General features: G+C 42.2%; 1 long non-coding RNA gene across 1 annotated transcript; it reads left to right on the forward strand.

The window, feature by feature from the left end:
• The first annotated feature begins 317 nt into the window (after positions 1-317).
• Positions 318-7,462, forward strand: LOC139621261 (uncharacterized). The gene is made up of 3 exons (XR_011690971.1): positions 318-1,667; positions 5,363-5,474; positions 6,587-7,462. It is a non-coding gene; the product is annotated as an uncharacterized lncRNA (long non-coding RNA).
• Positions 7,463-17,353: the final 9,891 nt, after the last annotated feature.

Raw genomic sequence — 17,353 nt, forward strand, 5'->3', positions numbered from 1 at the left:
CAGCCTTGTGTGCTTTCTTGTGGCTTCCTGTCACTATTAACTAACAACACACTGAGGTTTGCATCTGGATTACCACACATCGTAATGACTGCGCTCATCATCTCTCAATCTGTCCACATCTATTTCATCTCCATATGAATCAATTAGTGTATTATTGTAGTTTCCTCCTCTACCCCCTCTCATTTTCATTGCCCAGCAACCACCCCGCTTCAAAAGTGGGCCCACACCACACACTTCACTGGAAGAATCAACTGATTGAAATAATCCCCTTCCTCAAAACAACACCATTCTGCCCAGATCCCCTCACAATTAGCAGCCCACGGCCAGATAGCCTATAGTGAAAATAAGCAGCCTCGAGTCAAAACAAACACATGCAGGCGAAGGGTGCAGAAACCCACAGCAAGCTGCCAAGCGAAATATTTTTGGGCCGCCTTGTCATGCTGATGCTACAATGGAGATGGTAGCAGTGATCTCATCTGTTAAATATTGTTTTTGCCATGTAGGCTACAGGATCTCTTTCCCCTTGTTCGGCACACACAAATGGGGTGTATTCTTAACGCCAGGACTATAAATTAATGTTTTTGTGGGAGCCTGTTGCTAAGGGCTGGAAAAGGGTGGGGGATTGAGGGAGGGGGAGGCGGGGTGCAGTGGCCGGGGGCCAATTAAAATACAGATGTCTGACTGTCGGTGTAATTCCATTCAGCCATGATTTACATTTAGAACAGTCAACCAAGGCCTGCCACTCTGCACTCGCACAGGAAATCGAAGCTGACTCCAACCTAATGAGAAAAGTGAACCTCCCGAACTTTTTACGAGACTCTCGTCTGAAAGGAGCCTTGCAACTTTGGCCATAATATGAAAGCCCTTTCAGCTAATCACCCAATGACAGGGGAGGCCGGTGCATTAGGAGCTCAGCTACCAATTTCACTTGGTGCTGCTGGTGTGAAAATGCATGGCGGGAAAGTTGCCCTTTGTTAATACTCTGGCTTGGCAGCCTCTCCTAAGGATAATCTCAGTCAAATAGTTTACCTCATTTGGAGCAACATGCTCAAGTACTCTCCGTACTTATCTGAGGTTAAGGATTTTATTGGGCTGAATGACCAAAATATCCATTTTGTTGTTTTTGTTATTATTAGCTGTTGATCCACATGGCTGGAGCTATAGCATTACAGACTGTGTACACCCTCGATATCTGGCTCCAAAGCATGGTATAGCGTGCAGTGAATGGGGAGGTTAGAGGGACAAAGATAGACTAACGCATTCACTATCATTTTAATGTTAGCTTAGCTTAGTTTAGCATAAAGGCTGAAAAACAGGTCACCGTCCAGAGATAACCTCTTAAGGTCTTTAAATAAAAATATATAAAATATAATAAATAAAAAAATTTCAATTTGCTGTTTTATGGGAGAACAAGACTGAGAGCAATAACTTCCTGGAGTTGCTGGTTGCCTGGCAACTCGTCCCACTCAGGAAGCAGTCTGGCAAATAAAGCCCTTGTAAAACGTTGAATTGTCGTTTTTTCCACCTCAGTGTTTGTACAGATTAAACAAACGAGATGTAACGTGTTAATTAGTGCAACTTTGGCTGCGCTGGCAGGCAGATTTTCACCTTGTTTCCAGTCTTGGTGATAAGCTATGCTAACAAGCTAGCAAACATACACAAGAGAGGTAAGCTAACAATCTAATCATATAACTCTCAGCAATAAAGTGGATACGAGCATTTCCGAAAACGTTTAATTATTCTTTCAACTAACTTTTCAGTATCAAGAAGATGCAGACAATATGTGTACACTGTTTTGTGTATTAATGTACACACATATGCCCACCCATGAGAATCCATGTGCTTTCATGCACATATATATATAGCACAAACATATATAGCTCCTCTTTTCCTCTTTAATGTAGAGTGATGGTTTGACTTTCATTGGCACTTAGTCACAGCATCCATTTGGTCAGAACAGGGCCACATAAAACACTGAGAACACACTGTGCTGTGCCTGTCAATAACAGTAATCCCGTATATGGAGAGGAACAGGATATATTCTGTCCACAGCAATAACTCACAACTTTCTTTACCATCCGCTGCTTTATATCAGGGACGTACCTTAATATCCCTGTCCGACAAATGCCTTGATATTCTTTCCCGGCCAAAGCCGTCCTATCATTTACACCCAACCTCCCGTGCAAATCAGCGCTGGTTTTTGATTCCCATTTTATAAGGAAAGGTCAGTACAGCAGTGATTTATAATACGTTCTCCTGTAAATTCAACAAGGTAATCCATCAATGCAAAAAAAAAAAAAAGAAAAAAAAAAAGAGCTCCATAATAAACATTTGCCTCCTCAAAAGCCTGTGCGAGTGAATACTCAGGAGGGGTTTGTTCTTATATACAAGACTGATATATTTGACATTCAACAAACAAAAAATGTCTGCACAAGAAAGTCAGAATAGCTGATGAAATCATCTGCAAAGACAAAAGACAAAGGAAGCCCGGTTATCAGGAGACTGATCGTTTTGTTTGGACATCTGTTTATTAATTTTAGAGCTCCCTCTTATCTGTTGCAAAAGTCCCAAATTCAAAGCCTGAGCAGTATAATCAGTGTAGGTGTTGCCAGCCATTCTTCTGCAGCCCATCCAGCTGTAATAAACAGGATACTCTCCTTGGACAATGCAGCCAGGAAGCAGACGCCTGTCCACTTGTCCCTGAGGAGTTCATCTGGGGCACGGTGGCACGAGCACTTTCTGTCGAGATGTGCAAGTTGTGTTCAAAAATAGAGGAAACACTAAATGCTGGTGGAATTCCGAGCTTGTCTTCAAACAATGCTTCTGACCTAAACTCTGCTGTGAATCATTGGGGGCTTGATGCGCAGAACAAAGAGGGGAGACCTTATGTGGTATTTTCTCCTTCGCAGTCAGGGGAGGGAAGCTGAATGTGTTTGTCAAGCCCCCTGCACTTATGAAAAGTATCAATGAGGGAAAACACAAACAGTAAAAGTTTTTTTTTTTTTTTTTTCCACTGCAGACATGAAGAAATTACATCTTGTAGGATTTTCCCTGTGTTGCACATTCCTGCATGTGGGCGGCTTGTGGGATTAATGCAAACGGGTGACTTGTCTTATTGATCAAGGAGAAGAGTGGCTTCGTTGCGGAAAGCCAATCTCTGAAAATAATATGACCCTTTTGGATTGGGGGGAGCGAGGCCCGCTTTGGCACCATATCCCACATCTGAGCCCTCCAGCGTGGGCCCTTTTCCCTCTCCATGCTTTTTCCTGTGCCACGCCGCACAGCGTGGAGCGGCTAGAGACGCACAGACAGTGACAGCGGCGAGCGAGGGCGGGCGGGAGGCACTTCTGAGGCGAGCCTCGTCTCTAATAAAGGGGGTGATCAAACATGTTCTTTCCTTGTGAAAGAAAATATTATTCTAGAGAACGGCAGAACGGGGTGATGTAGGAGGGAGAAGGCTGTGTTACATGCCAGTTTTGGCCTCCAGTGTGATTGCTCTGATTTGGTTTCAGGGATCGTTGCGGGAAATTAAAAACAAATGTACAGTTTTTGATGCGCTACCCCTCATGGATCCCTCTTTCCTTTTTTTTTTTTTTGGTCGGCTCCTGTTACTCCCTTTTTTTTTGCATCAGTTCTTTCCTGGCTCGTCTTCACAGTGGAAACTCTCATTCCACATCCCACTAGAAGGACGCTCCACAACATACATTTTCCCATAAACAACTACACAAAGACTTTCTCTCTTCCCACTCAAAGACAGACGGACTGTGTAAACAAACACCCAGTTTCACAGTCCCCCCTCAAGGGCTCAAACTTTGAGGCAGATTCTCAGTAAGTCCATGAGGGCTTAGGGCCATCCCACTGCAATGAGGACTATAGTAAGTTAACAATAGTTAACAAACAAACAAACATGACAGGAACAAACCCAAATTAACGTTACAAGAAAACAGCGGTTTACATGTCAGTATAAACACAGAGCTCAGTGGTGATTCAGAAGTGTGTGTAGCTATTTGTCCTGTGATGATGAATCCAAAATCTGCTTTCATCAGATCTCATCCAACATCACTGTTTCCTTTACAACCAGGAAGCAAAGGGAGGAAATAAAGAAAAAAAAAAAAAAGAGCAAAACCTACAATTGCGCACAACATGTTTTGACGTGATGTCACAAAGTGTTGTCCCATTACTTTTTTGTACCATTGTGAGCTCTCGCAGCCTCTCGCACTCCCCAGGTGACATCAATTAAGTCTGAGGGTTCAGGGCTTCAGCCTTAGGGGGGACATCAGGGCGGGGCCAAACAGAATAACCATAGAAACAGAGTCTTTCTCCTTCCTCTAAAGTAGGAAGTGCGTGAGTGGTGGAATATCTCTCTAATTTTATTTTGGAGCCGTTGTGGTGACAGTGTGAGCAGGTAGCTTCGATTTTTATTGAAGGTGATCGTCAGAAACAGCCTCCAACGTTTCCTCCGGTGCTCGTTCCAGTTTATTCATGATTGTGCATCTATGTCAGAGTGGCTAACAGTACTTTCCCTCATGCACACACACACACACACACGTGCACAAGCACACACAGCCTACACCCAGCTGACTCAGCAGGACGGCGGTGATGACGCGTTCTCCGAGGCAGGGACGCATGTGTGCGGGGAGCTGACTGGCGTTGAGCGCGCTGCGGGATGACATCATCCCCGGGGCCCTAATGATTGGGTGACCTCCTCCCGCTGGCTATGCCGCCTGCCGAGCAGATGCATAGCAGACTGCTTCCTCACACAGCCTCCTCTGTTTGACTACTGTACTTACTTTCGACGGCATTAACTCCAAAACCCCGACGCCGCAGAGCCAAACAGCGCTCCACATAAGACTGTATTATCTCTGCAATCTGAATCCAATTAACAGAAAACCCACACAGAGTTCAAGCGCCGGGGGGCAGAGGATGAGGGAGGGTGGAAGGTGTGTGTGTGTGTGTGTGTGTGTGTTTGTGTGTGTGGAAATATCAGGGGAGATGAAACAGCAGGAGAGAAACAAATCACACTATCCTCCATGTGTTTTATTGAGAAATTCTTTTGCCTCTTGTGTGACATTCAAGAATAGCTTTGTTCTGTGAGACGGGGAAGGCGGCGACGCTCACCTTTATCTGCTGAATTCACAATTCCCCGACGAGACCAAAATGGCAAAGCAGAGAACCCCCCCCCCCCCCCCCCCCCCCCCCCCCTTTCCTTTATTTAATCTCATCTTTCACTCACACAGGGTCACCAGGGTGGCGGGGAATCACTCCTCGCTCGATGCCAGGGAAATGAAAACAAAGACATGTTTTCTGACAAGTTTTTTTTTTTCCTTTTCTTTTCTGCTCCTTTGTCCTCCGTTGATGCAAGGACATGACCATCACAAACAAAAGACGCTGAGTAGACGAGGCAGTGACAGCCAGGGCTCGACTGTGCTGCGGCAGGATATGGTAATGCGAACCAAATGAGACTCATACGCGTGGTGAGTGGCCCTCGAGACACATCCCTTCCTATGAAAAGGGTGTTGAAACATACGGTAATTGCTTGCAGTGTCGTTTGGCAGCGGTGCCCCTCCTGACTTCAGGAGCTTTTTATAGACAGGGTAATTCTCCATTATTCTGCCAAAGTTACATTTCAAACGGGAGGCGAGAGGATGGGGAAAAGCGGGGCGACGGCGCACACTTAAGAACTTGAGAAGTGATAAAAACAAAATGGGAAATAGGAGGGAAAAAACATTTCCAATGGAAATAATTCATGTACTAGTTTGGTCACAGTGCAGGGGCAGAGTTGCGACTCAGGACCGAAGAGACTGTTATTTTTTCCCATTCTGCTGATAGAAACCTAATCATTTTAAAAAGTGGCTACACTGGGAGTTGTGAGCACGACAATTACACTGCAAGTGACAAACATGGAGATAAATACAGCAAACATGGCTGCCTCCTGTCTCCCGGCCCTGAATTATTAAAGAACTGCAGGGAAACGGCAGCTGGTGAGTCGGGCAAATAAAAAACATTCATTGTGTGTTTTTGTGCAGCGGCAGCTTCTGAACTCAATTTCCTCAGTTCTTTCTTTCCACATCTCCAACACACATCTCAGACCTGTCTCTGGACAGAGTGAGTGTCAGCCTCCTTTTCATGGCAAACTGATTTGTGGTGAGATTTTGACACAAAATGGCCGCCATGAATCACCCAAGCGGAGACCGACAGGTTGCTGACGGATGAAGTGCCTCCGCTCCCGGCTCACCTCCGCCTTTTACATTCTCAGATGCTTCCCCCTTGAGAGGACCACCTTTATGGTTCCAATCATAATGCAATCAGCAGCAGAGTAATGTCAGTGGTTACCGCTACACAAAAGTCTCACCACACCTCATAACTTACTGGTCTGGTCCTGTGAAATGTCACCATGTGTCACTGTGGAGAGGATTTAGGTGAGGAGCGTGGGGCTGTATTATTTTGTAATTGTTCTAGTTTCGAATCCAGAACATTATGTTTGTCTTGTCACTTCGCTTTGTTCCCACTCCTCTCTGTCTTCAACGCTACTCCAGTGTCTGGCTATGCAGAAATGGCACTGAAGTGTTTTTTTTTTTTTTTTTAGTTTTCCTTCTTCAAAGAATGACATCAGGAGCGGAGAGGAGAAATGCCTGGCAGCTCTCTCTGAGGCTGCGGTCATGGCTGAGTGAAGAGCTGCTCCTCCTGAAATGCAGCCTGGGAGCCGGGAGGCAGGAGAAGACAGCAGAGATGGCCTGTTCAACATATTTTATCAAGTTATACAATATATATATATATATATATATATATATATATATATATATATATATATATATATATATATACTGTACTAGATAGATACTGCTGAGAGGTGCACAGACAGATAAACTGTCTGTCTCCATTGTGGTATGTGTGCAATGTTATATTTACAAATTTAATAATGCTCTTTTCAATGTATCAGTTGCAGCTATGTAAAAAATGTGCAGTGACTGGAAACATGAAAGCACCTGATCTCTTTTCTTCTCTGTGGCCTCATACATGTGTCCCAAATCCAAACTACATAACAGCCAGACACAGGTTTGGTGTTCACACTAGAAAAGTGTGATTCAAAAGCAATGAGTATGCATATTAACAAATTCTTTTTTTTTTTATTAATTTTTTTAAAGATCTTAATTTTAGGCACCTTTCAAGGCACTCAAGGACACCTTACAACAAAGTGAAAGGAACAAAACAGCAAGAACAATAGCATTGTCTGACTGCACTGTCAATGGACACTATCCTCCCACAGTGCAATGCACAAAGGAAATAGAGGAGTGGCTCACAGCTGAAAAACAAAAAACAACAACAACAAAAAAAAACCCATGTGAAAGAAATTAAAATAAATTGTTAGTGGTGGTGAGACGGCTCCAGAAAAATCTTGGAAACTAAAAATGAGCAGTAAATCTTAAGAAAATCCTTTTCCTGTGTGCTTGTGAACTTTAATTTCCAGCGACATTATAAAGTCACAGTTGACTGACATCCAGTGTTGCACATAATGTATCATTTCATGCAAAGTATGGCAATTTATTTGTTCTGTCTGCTCCAAGAGTATAGGCCACTGTAGCCATAGTATGTAGTGCATACTGTATAGAAGCAATAGGTGGGTTCTGTTGATTCAGGACAGAGCACAACACTGTGGCTGCACAGACGGTGTAGCATTAGCAGCACATGAGCAGAGCAGCAGCGTCTGCACAGGAGGCGTTCAGCAACAGCACCGTGGTAAAGGTCACCTGTGTTTTGGAAGCTCAGAGCCCAACACACAATCACTGTACTTTGGTGCATAAAATGTAGGAAAACAGACTTAGTGTAAAAATAGGTGTTTAATTTCTAGTCATGTTTACATGTGTATAACCTCAGTACACAAACCATTACACAGCTCGTGCAGCTGGATTCATTAAAATAGGAGCGAATGTGTTTTGTGAGAAGCGTGAGATGTTCGAGGCTGAATCTCTTCCTGTGTAGACCATGGACCTCTTAGACACTGAAATAAAACTCATGGACCACATAACCTCATAAACATCCCTAAATCCTACAGGGCTACTGCTTCAGTAGTACTGTGGCGAGCTCGCGTGGAAAAATGTCACCTGGGACGGAGTTTCTTCTTTTTTGTCATTTTGATGTCTTCATTGAGCAGGACAGTGAAGACAGACAGGAAATGTGGGACTAGAGAGGTGGGATATGACCCCAGTGGGCCAGCAATCAAACGGGGGTCCAGCTGTTCAAAACATTTGTGGTATGCACCCTGACCACGCGGCTATTTGATCACCTCCACATGAAGCAGCAACCCCTGCTCCTCACACACCGCATGGCAACCGGTGTTATACATATGGCACTGAACTCATGACACACATATGAACACTGGGCAGATGTCATCAAACGCACTACAAGTCTCAGACGTGGTGACTACATTGCTATTAAAAGTTAACGCTTGTGTCGGAGGCGTTACTTGTTTTCTTTTTAATTGGCCTTTAAGCCACCAGTCCACGATGTTGTCCGTGTTTGATGGTTAACAGGCTGCTGAAAAACTGTCAGGCTGACCTCGAGCTTCATCTGCATTTCAGTTTCTGTTTCGTAAAACATAAACTGTAAACTGATGTAGCAGTGTTGCAAAACAGTCGGTTACACTGCTGTCAGTCCAACACCGATGTAAAACAGCCAATTCAAATAATGTTTGAATTTACATATGAGTCGATTTGATATTGAAAACACATTTACACTGAATGTGTACTGAAAAACACTACATCTAAAACATGATATTTTAACAAATTTACCCGCTCAGAGAAAGCCTGGTGTAGACAGGCTGTGTTCAGCACAGCAGTGCTCTGCGCTAAATGTCAGTTTGCTAACATGCTCACAGTGAAAATGCAAGTTGCAGCTTAGCAGCGTGCTAACATTTGAGGACATTTGAGGCTGATGGGAATGTCACTGTTGTTTGCAAGAGGGTTTTAGTCATAAATGAAAAAAATAGAAAACTATAAATTTTCATGTGCTGATTACAGTTTAACCTGTAGGGAGCATGAACGACTGCACCAAACTTCATTACAATGTTTATTTCATTACAGTCGAAACCACAAATGTCAACCTCATGTGAAAAGTCAGAGAATCACAGAAGTGACTAGGATTTATTCTCTAAAGAAAAATAATTGTGTGCACGACATTTAATGGCAATCCATCCAATAATAGTTGAGATATTTAAGACTGGACCAAAGATTTGACCATCACTACCATCCCTACACCTCTCTATCCCTAGAGCCACATTGTTAGACTAACTATAAATACAACAGTACTACAGCACAACCAATAAAAGCTGACTTTAAATGACCTGGAAAACAAAGCAACACTTTGTAAGCAAGGGATTTTCAAACCTTTTCTCTTGGGCTGCACATGTTTTATCATTAAGCTTATGTTTTACATATTGCAACATGCAAGCAAACATAGGGTTTAGTTTAATAATCTACACCACAGTAATGAGAGGCATTTGAATTTTAAAATGTTGAGGCACCAATCTCCCAAGAATAATTTTGGAATCTATTTTGTCCCTGGACTCCAGCTGTGTCCCAACCCAGCCCCTGAAAGAAAAACACAGTATTAGATCATCACAGCGTTCCTATAAATTTTTCTGTGTGATGTTGGTGCCGTTCCTGACTGATTTCACACGGCGGGCATGGCTCCTAAAGCGGCACGTAAGTGGTACATAAAATACTCTGAGAGAAGTGGAGAAAGTGGAACAATGTTTGTCAGAGAGATTAGTTTAACATAAACAGGGAAAACCGTGAGAGCGAGAGGCTGCTCACAAACGATTTGGCTGTCGGCTGAAAAGTAAAGTTGACCAGACCAATCAAACGCGTGGCATTTGGAGGAGCTGAGAAGGCTGGCCAGAGAAAGTAAATCTCTCGGGCTCATAGGATTTGACACTGATCCAGGTAAGAAGATGCCAAACTATCAAAACACAGCGATCCAAACAGCTTAAAAACATAAGAAGAAAACCGCCATTAAACTTCCTGACAGCTCATGGAAGAAATGACTCACTGCGGTGGACTTTTTATCAGCCGCTTTTTTTTTTTTTTTTTTTTTTAATTCTACGCTCTTATTTCCTATTTTCAAACTGCCACAAGAGTCTTTGTTGTTAACAGTAGAAAAATAAAATCTATTGTAAATGTTATTTCTGTCATAAATTTGAAGCCCATGTTCATAAAAGCCTGACGACCCCTATATCTTCCAACAGTTCCCACAAGTTCCATCATAGCTTTGCTATCTCTCCTACAGTTTATTACTCCCAGATGCTATAAAACTCTGCAGCCCTGTTGTCACCCAAGGTGACGATTACAATCACACAACGGCTCCATTCGTTGACAGACAGTCAGATCTCACACACGGTATCATAAACATTCTCTTATCAAGCCTTGTCACTGACGGCCTCATTCAGACGGCGGCCTCTTCACTTCACACATTTTCATACATAGCGTCATAGCGTGTGCTCTCTCATTGCTCCAGCTGCTTGACAAAAGACAGGTCTGCATTTGTTTTTGCATTTACTATAATCAATGTATATATATACTGGTGTGGATACAGAGTGTTGTGTGTGTGGCTGCAGGAGGGTGGGGGTGGGTTTGTGCCTGCATATGTGCATGTGGGAGTGTTTCTGCACAGGAGAAGTAATACAAATGTGTGTGTGTGTGTGTGTGTGCAGGCATTGTGTTTCCTGTCAGGCTCTGTGGCTCCATGGAAGCAAAGTCCATCAGGCAGGCAGACAGGCACTGCTGTGGGCTTATTGAATGTTGGTTCAGGCCTGCAGGGAGGGAGTGCTCGGGCTTCCTTAATCACAGCACAAATGCCTTTATTCATCTTCAGAACAGTGCAATTAATTCCAGTGCTGGTGTCAGAACCTTTGGGGAAATCTGACCTGTTATTGGCTCTTAGAGCCGTGCATGTTCTTTCTCTCACTCTAGGTGCCAGACAGGCATTCAAAACTAATTTCAAGGCTAATACTGTATTCACATTCACAGCTTCCAGAGACTCACTAAAGCTTCTTTGTTTTATATTTACGATAGAGCTGTTCATCCTGAACTCTGCTACTGTATAAAAAGCTCAAAGAAATATTCAAATGATATTGAAAAACTCAGTCTTTAAGCACCTAAGTGGTTCACAGACTAATTAAAAAAAGTAAACTTTGTGCTAACACTCACAAATCGATCTATAAAGAATAAGACTTGTTGTTCTCTATTATCCTTTCAACAGATCCCATAAAGTGACCAAAAACCAACATGTGTTTGTGTGACTCCCAGTGCTCTCTCTGGCACTCAGCCCAAAGCCCATTGATCCTTCTCATCACAACCTGGCTCGTAAGGCCGTGACAAAAGCGGGAGAGACATCATTTTCAGCAGCCAGAAACTGTAAACAGAAGCAAACAGAAACGGTTTATTTAACAAACTGAGGACATTTAAATGCATAACACAAAACACAATAATCCATGAAGTGTGAATGTCAGTAAAATCAGCAGTGCAGGATGTGTGCAGATGTTGAAAATGCATGAAAATGAAGTAAAGGGAAAGAACTATCAAAGAACTAAAGCGTCCTGACTGAAACAGCTGCCTGCAGGGAAGGGGAGAGAGGTACTGCCGGCAGCAGCCAGAGCTTCCTGGGCCCAGCTGAGGCAGACGATCCCCTGCCTCACCCACCAGGCACCTGAAACATAGGTAGACCAAACAGGTTGACAGGAAAGGGCATAGGTCTTCAAATACTGAAAACGTCAATCTTTAAAGTCTGGTTTTACATATATGAGGTTTGATTTCTTAAAATAAGCTCAGTGATTTCCTAAAGCAGCTGGATACTGTAGTTTTTAGTGATACATGCAAAAGTAAATGCACTACATTCAGCAGGATTACAACACATTTCTCTAGTTAAAGTGAGAGCTTCTACATTTTTTTTACAGTGTATGTGGGACATAAAACACAGTGCATACATACATGGGATTGTTGACAGTAATAAAAATATAAAATATTACCACCATTATCATTAATATTCGTTCATATAAATGTTAGATTAACACATTGATTTTTAGATGACTTCATACATTGTAGAATCTACTCATTAACTCTAATTGATGTCATGTTCGTTGCTGAATCGATAATTCATTTGTATGATGCAATAAAATTCATGTTTTTCTAATGTACATTTGCATTATGTGGGCCAAGACCATAACTTATATTGTAGTAAACGGTTTTGTGGTTATGTTTGAAAAATAAATAAGTATCATGTGGGATCCTTATGTTTTGATGTCTGAGTGCAAATGTGCTGTAAAACAAGAAAAGAAAGTACAAAAACAATCATAACTACAGCCCACTTGGTCTTTGTACAAGAATTCCAGTTATTTTGAGTGCCATCAAACATGTCATGCTATCACAAAACAAGGCCAGCTTCTAGAAATTCCCCACTTTGCCTCAGCACTAAAACTGAAAGAAAGAAGTACTCAAGTAAAAGAAATCATTCTGGATACAATTAAACAAACCTTTCCAAGCTCGCAAAATTTTACAGTGCTGTACTTGTGATCTCTGACTGAGCACAGGAGATTCTGATAAACAAGATCTTTGAGGACTGCCGAGCTGCTGTGCTATTCCTCAGGATGAATCATGACATAGATTGATTTAAACCTGAGAGAAACCAGATGCAACCGCAGCAGTCATGAATAACTGGGAGTAATAGCAGGCCCAGATTTCTGGCCATACTGCTTCAATAACTGCCATAATCACCAGCCTTCTGGATATTGAAGTGCTTCACAAGGGTCATACAAGGTTATTAAACATGGAACGTATTATTTATAGAGGATATGATATGCTGGAGGTTTACAGTACAGTGGTTGTGACATTTGCTGATGGTTTGTTGCCCCTGCCTCTAAAAGTTGCCACTAAAAACAACCAGTTATTCCTAAATTTACATAAATCATGACACACTAAATCAGTTTGACAAAATTAGTTCTACAGTAGCCAGACTTTGTTAAAACTAGCCATACTTGCTAGCTAACAGGAGACACAAAAGCATGTCTCATTTCACATTCTTCCATATTTACGCTATTACGAGTGCATAAGTGTGTTCACACTGACAATTATGTTAACATACTATGAGTACCTGGATGGTGTATTCGTAACAGTCAAAAAATTGCGTGTGAGGCACTGGATGCTTCTCGCCATCAATAGTTGCCATCTTGTTTATGTGGAAAGGGAAAACTATTTTCACCACTATACTGTTGTGGGGATAGAGGGCATTAGTACATTTCTTGGGTTAATTCAGCAGTGTGTCATGATTTGGTACGATGAACGATAGCACAAATGTTAGCTAGCTAGCTAACAGCAACGATCGTCATTTCTGGAAAGTGCTCAACAACTGTGTTCAATTTGAATAATGGAAGCATCCAAAATGAGACGGAGCAAAAGCCATCACAAGAATCTTTTCTGACCAAGCTTCCATGTATGTTACATGATGTCAACTACAAGCAATAATTTAACAACAACAAAACTGAGACTATTTAGGACACAATGAACATGTTAGTTCATTATCCAGCAAACATGATGCCCACAGACACCACTACATCCGCATTTATCAACATTATAGCCCAACAACATCAACATACAACACAGCCATCATACACTGCTTTACCACCTCAGCAGCTAGCAAAAAAATCACCAGCATAAAAAGTTTTTAAAGCTAAAAACCAGTCCCCACCCACATGACTATAGAGACGTACCTCATAGAAGCAGGGGTTAAACTGAGCTCTGCCTCCTCATGTCCAAATTACGCCCTGTCAGAGCAGAGCTCCATCTCCTTCAATGTCGTAATATCGTACTTGTATTTTTTAAATCTCCCAGTAAACGTAATAGCATATGGGTCTTGATCACACTACACTACAAAGTCAGATATTTGAGGTGATTTGAGATCAGCTTTACAGATCGGTCAGTTTATCAAACACACGCCGATAATGCTTCAGGCACGTAAACCATTTTACTCTCAGTCGAATGGTTACCACATTAGCACTGTGATAAGTTTTTAAAAGTTCATTTCTGAGTCAGCTAATGTTTTAGTGTATTTACTAAGCTGTGTTGTCCAAGTGAAGTAGACATGTTCTCACCCCTCTGCTGTGGTATCTGGACATTTCAGTTTGATAGCCTACTCAACGTAACACGAACATTCAGGTATTTATCTCTGAATAATCTGTTTTGCCACACTGTTTTAGCCTCCTTGATAAGTAACCCAGCGAAAAATAAAATGTTAAATATTTGCTACAGTGTTTTGCTCAGGTCCGTACAGGAGCCAACAGTCGGTTTAGAGAGTTGACAGGACAAATATCAACAAGCAGGGAGGAAAAAAATGAGTCCTCCTCGAGTGAATCCCAGAGGATGTGAAGGGAGAGAGTGTGTGAGTGTGTGTGTGTGTGTGTGTGTGTTTGTACGTGCGGGCCTGTGTGCAGTTGTTATAGTGGATGTGCAGATTTGTGTGAGCATCTGTGTATGTGTGTACAAGCATGTGTGTGCATGCTGTTTATTAATGTGCACATGTGTCTGCCAAACATCTGGCCTCACCTCAGTGTTTGAACATTTACACAGGTCAAAACAACAACTGCCAAATAAGTCATTAGGAGTGAGTTTATGAAAGAAACAGCATATGTTCCCAATGGCTAATCATTATTCACCTTCATGTGCTTCCTTCCTCCCTCTTTTCCCAAAATCACTTATGGATGACCCTGTTTGGATCCACTCATCTAACAGACATTACAGCCTTGCTCCTCGTTGCCGACTCCTAATATTTACATTGTAATGGAAGGTGATCTGACGTATTTGTCCAAATATCCACCCTGTCTCCCTTTTCAGACGTAGAATTTTTTAACCGGCGAGCACCCAAAGTGTATAAAAGACACGGCTGCATGGCACAGTTCCCACTCATTCCCTCATCTCTTTCTAATTATACAGCACCACGTATTTTAAATTGCTCCATAAAATGTGTTTCATGTAAAAAACGTGAGGGCAAAGAACCCAATTAGCGCTGGAGCAATGAGAAAGCATGCTGTTCCTGCTCAAAAGAGTCAATTATAACTGGACATGGAGGTGTGTGTGTGTGTGTGTGTGTGTGTGTGAGAGAGAGAGAGAGAGAGAGAGAGAGAGTGAAATGAGCCACGTGGGACTCATCTCCACCTGAGCTGACAGAAACACACATCCAGTGACTGGGCCAGTTTCATGGGGCATTGGGAACTGGTATATAATTGCAAGCAGATTCAGTAAATTGATTTTGATTTAAATTGACCTGCAAAGGTGGCATTTAGTACAAAGGATGAGCTTCACGGAGCTTTTTAACCATCATTGTGCTTTTGCCTTTTTAAAGTGTTGAAAGGTATAATTCATTTCATGTTTGTAATTGATTCTTTTCATACTGAACAACCCTGTCCTTTGCTTTAATGTCATGCAGATGGACTTCCAGGTTTAGCTTTGGCATACAATACTTGCCGTAGCTTTCCTGTGCAACAAGGAAATGTCATCAACGTTTCAGGTACACGCACTTTCAGCACTTTCAGTCCACTATTGGGTAGTGCAACTAACTATGAACACAGGATCAAATAAGTATCACCTTACAGAGTTGATACTACAATACAATTTGTTAGCAAGTACCTACTTATACATCCAGTGGAGACAGAACCATAAAACCAATAAAACAGGTTGCTAATTCCCTGTGGGTTTGTCATTGTTTGTAAATTTTGCTACTGCTACAGACTATCACTAGTATTAATGTTGTTTACTTACCAAGATATGTGACTTCAGTCTCAAAATTTATCTCGATCGCATCTTTTCTTCTAATTAAGTTAGCATGCTAACCAGCTAGCCCCAGGTGCTCAGAGGGCGTATTTTAAACTTTTATACTAGAAAGACAAAAATGTGCAAATATCTTTCAAGCGCCGCCACCTCCCGGCAAGAAACCACGTTTGGCGGCAGAGAAAACTTACAAATTGCCTGTTTACAGTTGGGCAAAGATTGTGGTCATGGTTAAACAACGAAAAATATCAACAGTGTTTGGAGGCAGGACAATGACTGACATGACAACACAACCAACCCACTCTGTACTCACGCTGAACTTTAAGTATCCCAGAGCTCAACCTGAACATGAGAATAAAAACCTCAGTCGCTTACGAGTGGATATCAAACACATCAGCCAGTGCAATTTAGCTGCATTTGAACATCATTTGGTGGGCACCATTTTTTACTGAAATGAGTATTGTTTGTTCTAAAAATCACTGAAGCGGAGATCCAAGAACTACTTTTTTCTCCAGCACTGGTAGCAGATTTTACCATGCCGCTTGGTTTCTCTCACACACACGCACAAACACACAAACAGATGCACCAACACTGGCAGCCAGATAAGTTGTAGTTAGCCATTCTCAGGCCGTGCGTTGTCAAGGACTGCTTTGGCTATTGATCTCCACTCTTCAATAACTAATGCGTCTCCTGACCTTGGCTACATATTAAGAAGAGTTTGGGCCATTTAGAGCGGAGAAGAAGAATGAAGCATCAACAACTGATTTGGCACAAACTGCCTCACAGTAGCGATTAAAGCTCCAGATTTCAATGAGCCATTTGGCCCCTTACTTAGCTTTCGGGTGAAGTGCTCAACGTTAGATTAATTGTTTTATCTGAGCCAGGCTGCTGGAGATGACTACAACTTTCCTTTTTCTTATTCTGCAGCGGCGGGGGCCACTTTGTGTTTATCTTGCTAGTCGTCACATTTCTATCATAATATTAACATACACTCTTGTCACTCTCTAGCCTTTCTAAACGTATTTACAGATGTTCAAGTGTTACTATGGTCGTCTATTATGTTATACTGTAAAAATCACTCATGTTAATTATTAATCTCTCATCTTTTTACCTGAAATTAAATAAATAAAGCAACCTATGCTGTTTATGCCCGTGAGACAGGAGCACTTGTGTTAATCATGTCCTTTCATTCTTTTTTTTTTTTTTTTCCATCTTCATTTTACACCTTACTCACCCCCACCACCACCACCACCACTCCATTCGCAGGTCAGTGGCACTATTGATTTACACCCCTCACCTAATCACTTAGGTAACATTTCCCTGGCGGCTGCTTTTTCCTCCCATGATTCATAGCCAAGCAGTGAAATCTCCCAGTTGCCACTAATTAAGTGTAAGGTCAGCCTTTAATCATCACCTGCTTGTGCAGCGTGAGCGACTGCCCTTGCTGATCCAACGCCTTTGCTGAAAAGCTCTACAAGACGAGGCCTGTCGCGAGTGGGGGGGGGGGGCAGATTCTTACTGGAGCTGTGATGAATGATTAT

The sequence above is a fragment of the Trachinotus anak genome, unplaced genomic scaffold (genome assembly GCF_046630095.1).
Source record: "Trachinotus anak isolate AG129_WGS33_773 ecotype Australia unplaced genomic scaffold, CSIRO_AGI_Tana_v1 ptg000005l, whole genome shotgun sequence".
Classification (NCBI taxonomy): Eukaryota; Metazoa; Chordata; class Actinopteri; order Carangiformes; family Carangidae; genus Trachinotus; species Trachinotus anak.